This window comes from Anneissia japonica, unplaced genomic scaffold (assembly GCF_011630105.1).
Source record: "Anneissia japonica isolate Jap-2015-1 unplaced genomic scaffold, ASM1163010v1 scaffold2692_len624387_cov171, whole genome shotgun sequence".
Taxonomy (NCBI): Eukaryota; Metazoa; Echinodermata; class Crinoidea; order Comatulida; family Comatulidae; genus Anneissia; species Anneissia japonica.
In genome coordinates this window covers 608,383-616,391 of record NW_022742695.1, presented here as the reverse complement: position 1 = coordinate 616,391, position 8,009 = coordinate 608,383, and the positions used below count along the sequence as shown (strand labels likewise).

General features: G+C 35.6%; 1 protein-coding gene across 1 annotated transcript in view; it reads right to left on the bottom strand.

The window, feature by feature from the left end:
- Positions 1-8,009, bottom strand: part of LOC117119224 (spermatogenesis-associated protein 20-like) — a gene marked incomplete at its 3' end in the record, with an annotated part of 30,943 nt that overhangs the window by 14,736 nt on the left and 8,198 nt on the right. The window lies entirely within an intron of this gene.

Here is an 8,009-nt window from a genome sequence, read left to right as displayed (position 1 = left end):
GATGCAGTGTGGTGTACCTTTCTGCTGTACCTTGCTAGGCCTAGGCTTATTATTGACTCAAGGTCGGGGAACCAAGGTAGGTAAACATGACGTTCTCTAAACCGGTCCGTCCGGAAAACCGGTCCGTCCGGAAAACCGGTCGAAGTGGACGGTCCGAAGGGTGGTCGGTATTGGGAGAGTTGACTGTATACTCTATATTACATGAGAAATATGAGACCTTATGATATAAATTAGTAAGCAAATAAGACAACGGTAGTACTTTATAGACTACTTGAAATATTTATTATCACAAGCTTTCATGTACACAGTACACTTCTTCAGGTGAATGATATATATTAGGTATGACATGACTATATTAAAAAGCCATTTTTTTAAATGTGAAAATCTGTTGGTTGTGATATACTACCAATTAATCTGTTGTTATTTATAAATGCAAAGTGCATGCATCCTCTTAGTAATTTCCTAATTCCTAATTTAAAATATTGAAAAATAACAATAGAATAATCTAAATATATCATTGAACAAGTACGGTAAAGTGGATAGCAAATTAACACTTTATAGTGAACTGCTAAAAATTGCTTATGTTAACTATTTAATAAAAAATAGATAGTAAAGTGATCCTATTAACCCCAGTCAATTTTAAAAATATGTGATGAATAAAAAATATCTATATAATTCACAAATATTTACTTTTTACTTTCATAAGCCAGTCTCCCCAAGGGGTATAGGCCGTCGATGATTTCTCTCCAGAGTCCTCTTTCTTTGGCTTTCTTTCTCTCCAGGTATAGCCTGTCCTCTTGATGTCTGCTTGTAGGTCTCTTCGCTAGGTGTTTTTTGAACGTCTTCTCCATTCACCTTGCGGGTTCCGAGCCTGTCTGGTGATGCTAAATTTGAGTTGAACAATCTTATTTTTGTTTTCTGTGATAAAACCTTTGAGTTCCATATGTTTTTTAGCTGTAGGAATGTTGTTCTAGCTTTTCCAATCCTCAGTGCTCTGACATCTGCGTCTGAGCCACCTTGCTTATTGATATAAAAAAGAAGCGGTTTGGCGCAGCATGAAAGATTTGGTTTCCCAACCTTGAGGTCGGGGTTTCAATCCCTCGCTGTGCATTTCGCTTGTGTTCTTGAGCAAAGTATGTAAAGGACTCAACTTCTTCTAACGTATGTCCTTCTAGAATGACCGGTGCATTTACTTGATGTATTTATTTTCTTTTGTTTTTCCCTTATGAATGTTGAGGCCCACTGAACAAGACATATCTGCAATGGTTGAGGTCTTATCTTGCATCTGGTATCCGTTATTGGACAAGAGTTCCAAATCGTCCGCAAAGTCCAGATCATCAAGTTGATTCCACAAGGTCCACTGGAGCCCATTTCACCTCTGATCTGCAGATGTTTTCATGATCCAATCTATGACTAGGAGAAAGAAGAATGGGGACAGCAGGCAACCTTGCCTGACTCCCGTCTTGACTTCAAATTTCCTGGTTACCATTCCTTCATGCATCACACTGCAGTCCTGCCGTCATAGCTGTTCCTAATTATACTTACAATATTTGTGGGCATCCCAGAATGTTGCAATAATAATAAAGTGTCTCCCTGCTTGTTGCTCTCTTAGCTGAGGGTCTATTGCATCTCTATAGTCCTTCTAAGATAATTCTATCAAAGACTTTTCCTGGCACTGACAGGAGGTTTATTCCTCTGTAGTTGAAACAGTTGCTTAGGTCTCCCTTTTTTTGAAGCTTAATAAGATATAGCCCTCCTTTTTTTGGCCCATTTATATTTTGAATAAAATATCATATTTTGATTTGTTGAGTCATTTAAAATTATTGATAGTGACTTTCATTCTTAATACAGCATTGATAATAAAGTACCACTATGAACGAATGTAATGCCTACATTGAATTTTTCTTTGGTTTGAACTAGGCTTGCACTTGTGATTAAATCATCTTTTTTTCAATACAATAATATTTATATGCAAAATAATAGTAACTTCCCAAGTATACAGGCTAAAGCCAATTATATACTAAAAAAAAATACTAAAATAAATTTAAAAATCGTAGTCGTATTCGACTCATTGGCCTTCGTTAAAACACGCCGACCTGCGCAATGATAAAATCCTACTTAACAAAGACGATCAGTTAAATGGCTGCATAGTTACCGCGATACATGCTGCGTAAATCAAGGCTGCTTCGAATTGTGGCAGTATGGTTTTTCGTAAAAAAATGTTTTCATCTAGTTTTTTAATTCTGTTAGCCTACATTTATTTTTTGACTTCAATGTGGGTAAATATAATAATTTTTATTTTCTGAAATTTAATCTAAATTATATTAACGCAAATGCTGCTAAACTGACCAATCGGCCATATTTTTTTGGTCACATGCATAACTTAACACTGATTAACGCATTCTGGTTACATTAATTTTCGTTCGTCAATGGAGTCTATTTTACGAACCAGTTGAATGAAACAAAAATTCGTACTCAATGAAATGAACCAGTCGAATAAGCCCAAAGATGCTAAAAAAAAAAAATAATAAAAAATAATAATACGCCTATAGTACATAAAAGCATGACCTGGGCCTAGCTATAACTTAACAACACAGACAAGGCACGCACTCGCTCCCGCAGTAGGATAGGTCTACGCAGTACAAGCTTAGAGAACTTGCCTAGAATAGGCCTTTATTCAATAAGTTTTTGAAGTATAACTAGCCGGGAGGCCTTGATAAAACCAAGTTAGAATTAACAAATCATAATTGAATATGCTTATTTTCTTTCACACATCTCCGTAATATTAGCCCTATAAGCACAAATATCAACAACGTGTGGTGCTTTTGTCTTGTTTTCGTATACTTTTGAATTGGTGGCGCTATTCAATATATATTGCTTTTTTCGCCTACAAAAAAACAATCAAAAGTCATTTTTATAATTTTTTGTTTGTAATCACAGTACATTTTATTTATATACATATTCCAATGATTTTTAAAAACTTTCGGATTGCCAGCTTAATGTATATTTTGAGTAACCACTGTTGAGATACTACATGCTTATATCAGCCGGCAGCCCTAGGAAAACGGTCTGCTTCTAAAAATAAAGTTTAATTGAAAATGGAGGGCGCGCTCATTCTTAACAACGTAATGCATTAGCAAAAACCAGTGATGAATAAACTATACATAGAATAATGATGTTCTTATAAGTTAAATAACCCTCTGGGTGAGACAAGCTTTCCGTGTAAAAATAAAGTTTTAATAATAATAATAATATTTTGAAAATAGGTATTGTTTAACTTTAAACGTAAAAGCTTTCTTGATGGGAGTGTTTTAATATCTTTAGGTAGACTAATCCAAAGTTTTGTGCCATTAGAGTACATGATAAAGCCGTGTTATAGTCTATTTAATGTCTAAAATAAAAACACTGGTAAATTTTGCTATCAGTTTATGGCTCATTAGGTGCACAATAGTATGAATAATGCAAGCCTTTGTATTAGAAATGATACCGTTAAAAATTCCCATGCTTCAGGATATAAAGTGATTGGATAACTGCAGAATGATAGCTCAAAACTGAGTAAAAATCAATAGTTAATATTAAAATATTCATGAAAGGGTGTTGTGTGATCGATAGATGTCCATGAGATTTATACTTTGGCAAACATATTTACCAGGACTGCTTCAATAACATATTGTTACCAGTAGGACCTACAATTTGGATTTAAAGTCTCTTAGTGTACTGTAAGTATCAAATTTGCTTAGTTTTTGATCGTGTACAATACAGTATTTTATGTCATGTCTTGTTTGGAATGCTGGTGAATATTTTCCATTCTTTAAAACAGAAAAGGCCTAATCTAAGGGGACATTGTTTCGCTTGTGTCCTTGGGCAAGGCACTTTATCTACGGTTGTCTCTCTCCACCCAGGAGTAAAAGTGGGTACCTGGTAGGTTCAAACACAGCCTGCGCTGAATACAGCTGCAACATTATGGAATTCCCCTATGGGGCCTGAGTGTGTGTTCCATATGTGCTTGATCCAGTGATCCGGGGAAATAATGTTCAGCGCATAGAGAAGTTTGATATGCGCTATATAAGTATACAATAATAATAATAATAATAATTGTTGTCGTCTTTGTCAACACTGAGGTAGCTAATACCACCAGGGACGTAGCCAGGATTTTGAAAGGGGGGGGGAGCCATTATGCAAATTACGTATGATCACGGCGGGGTACTCTGAACGTTCTTAGGACTGTTTGAGGGGATAAATTGAAAATTGCAATAGACGCATTATAAATAAGAGCAAAAATAATTATATAATCAATCAACAGTGGCAGATCCAGGAATTCAAAAGAGAGGTGAACCAGGGAAGGAGTTTCACAAACCAAGGAACCACCCACCGCAGCCCCACCATGGTTGGGGCTGAGGTAAGAAAATCTATTACTAGGGCATCTCTAGATGGCCGGAAATTACACTCTCGCACTTCGATTTGAATATATTTTTCTTCTTTTTTTTCCTTAAAAAAATGAAGGGGGGAGGGGGCCTTTACAGCACTGATCACCGAACGTTCGACATAGACACGCGTGGGCCACAAGAGTAACTTGCGAGTGACACGTGTGTAATAAGCTAATGAATAACTAATGACGAAGTGACCTATTTGACATTTGTTTATCCAAGCATTACGGCATTGAGTAAAATGCATGCTCGGCGAACCAACTACCTGCCTGCATATTTCGCGATGTCAACGATGTTGTTTAATACCAGACAAAAGACAGTTAGCAAGCATCGTTAGAATTACCTTTATTTGTAGACGTATTAAAAAATCTGGTACCCTACCACGCATGAAACATGAAAATAATGAGAGGGCATTTTGTGAGTCGACACCCACCTCAGCCCCACAATGGTTGGAGCTGAGGTAAGAACATTTGAGGAAATAGTACCTATAGATGGCCAGAAATGACACTTTTAGTAAAATTCATCATCATCACATCACCATCAGTCAAAATGAAGTGGAAAAAAAAATTCTCATGATCTTTTATCAAGGATTTTTGACAACCATAGAGATCATATTAATGTGTGTGTGTGATATACCATAGAAAACAAAGCTTAAAAACATTGTCTTTGAGTATGTATTTTACATAGGCCTACTTCAAAAACGTGATTTCACAACCACCTCAGCCCCACCATGACTGGGGATGAGGTGAGACAATTTGAGGAAATGGTACCTCTCAAAATGGCCGGAAATGACACTTTTACATACTGTAGTAAAATTCATCATCACCACATTACCATTATAGTCAAAATGAAACGCCAACAAATTTCTCATGAGCTTTTATCAGGGATCTACTTAATATCCAGGATAACTATGCCTAATTATAGCTTACTAAGCTTTAACTATATATACTATAGTATGATCAACAAATCACAACTTTTTTTTTCGCATTTAGCACAATTTTCTTTAATTTTTATTGCTATTAATATTATTATCAATTATTACTCTCGCCATCATCATCATTGTTATTATTATCATTATTAGTAGTAGTATTATTAAACAAACATTAAAAGAAACTTGCAAAAGGATAAAAACGAAATTGAACCACAGTATCGCATTTCTATCTTAAAAGACCTGGCCTGAGATTTATGGATTTAAGATTTTTTTTAATCACGCTTAGGCCTATGTGTTCTATTAGGCCTATGTATAACGTGTACTGATGCATATTTACATGTTTAGAAGTATTCATTTTGAGTGATTCCAGGAAAGGATTTGTATTGGCTCAAGAATAAGCTTTAAAATTTTAACACTGTGTACAAAAGGGGGGGGGGGCCGCCCCCCCCAATACGTCCCTGAATACCACCCTAAAATATGTTATTTTGGGTTCTAAATGTCTACAGCAGTTATTACGTTTATATGTTGTAAATTAAACAAATTTATTTAGGGTACTGAAACTGCTGTTAGTCATTTATGGTGGCCATTTAGAAAAGCGCCCTCAGTTGCCTCCTAAAAATCTTCACATTAATAAATTTACTGTTTACGTTACATATTCAAATATGGTCAAACCTGCCTCTTAAGTATTTATATTACCCATATATATGTATTATATTGGATTTGAAAACAGCACCCTCATGCGAAACTTCTCAGATTGCAGCCGATTTACCTCATATTCTGATTCCCTATTAACAAAATGGTCTAGAAAAACCATATGAGAATTTCTACTGCTCCAGGTGGCACCTACCAATTAATTTTAGCCTGGTCTGAAGACCGGGCCGACAAATTATGAAGACAGTAATGTCAATTCTCGCACCAAGTGAAAATATTACCCAATTTAAGCATTAAATCCCTAACATACATACATGTGGGTTGCCAGATGTTGGTGGCGCTATTTCAAAATAAATTCAATAAAACGGTTTATATAATAATAATAATAAGTGACATTTATAAAGCGCATTATGCCAGTAAGCCGACCCCAGAGCGCAAACAATCCATCATATTTAAACAATACAATACAGAACACATCATAAGAGAAATTCATCCAACAGTGTAGAAATTCGAGAAACATATTTACAATATTTATCATTCAAAAATAACACCATAAACGTCAAATAGAATAATTTCAATTGGTAACAATAGTTCAATTAATTTACTCTATTTACATTAACTTGATTATTACAAAAATATATTATTACAACAATAGTATATGGGAGAGGCTATCGGACAATATAGAAAATACAAGTATTAACAATATAAAAAGAAATTACAATGTATATAACTATTCATAATTGAGCATAAAATAGATCTATCAGTTGCATCATAATCCAATAATTAATCATTGATTATTACAAATATATATTATCATCTGCAAGATATCTGAATTTACAATTTAAAAAGGTAAGTTTTTAAACCAGATTTGAAACATTATATACATTATATATATACAGTATATCTTCCACGCATTCGACCTCCGTATCACCATACAGGCGAACATCCACACCCAACACATCCAACTTCCTCGATGTTACACTCAGCCTAAAAAACGGGTCCTTCAAGCCTTACAGCAAACCAAACAACCAACTAATCTACGTCAACACCAAATCCAACCATCCCCCATCTATCCTGAAACAAATTCCAACATCCATTAACAGACGCATATCCAGTATATCGGATTCCAGTGAATCATTTCATCAGGCCGCCCCCGACTACGAACAAGCTCTGCAAAACAGCGGATTCCAGCACAAAATGGAATACCAGCCTCCGCAACCAAAATCCCAAAAAAGTAATAGAAGCAGACAAATAATCTGGTACAACCCACCATTCAGCAAAGGAGTTAAAACCAACATTGGAAAATCATTCCTTAACCTCGTAAAGAAACATTTTCCGAGTGACAACATTTTGCACAAGCTGTTCAACAAGAACAATGTTAAAGTCAGCTATAGCTGCTCAAGAAACATGGGCAGTATAATCAGAGCCCACAACAAACAGCTTCTGCTTGCTAAGCAACAACAGCCAGATAAACTCTGCAATTGCAGGAAAAAAGATGAATGTCCACTCTCTGGAAATTGCCTCACCTCATCCATCATCTACAAAGCCACTGTCCACTCAAATGATGACACAAAATGCTACATCGGGCTCACCGACACACCGTTCAAAACCCGATACACAAACCACAAATACACTTTTAACACCCCCAAACACAGAAACAGCACAGTACTCTCCAAATACGTATGGAAAATAAAAGACAGCAACACACCCTACTATCGACAGAGTCTATTATCGACAGAGCATCGGCTTACTCCCCAAAAACAAAACGCTGCAACCTATGCATAACCGAAAAACTTCACATAATATATTCAGACAAACAGTCAATACTAAACAAAAGAACTGAGCTATTGTCTAAATGCAGGCACAACAACAAATACTTACTTAAAACCAATTAACTCATTTGCATTTTCATCTGCCTTAGAATTCATATACTCACACAATTGTATTGTATTGTATTCCCTCACTCCTGAAGATTGCATTAGCATGAAACAGTCTGTAGA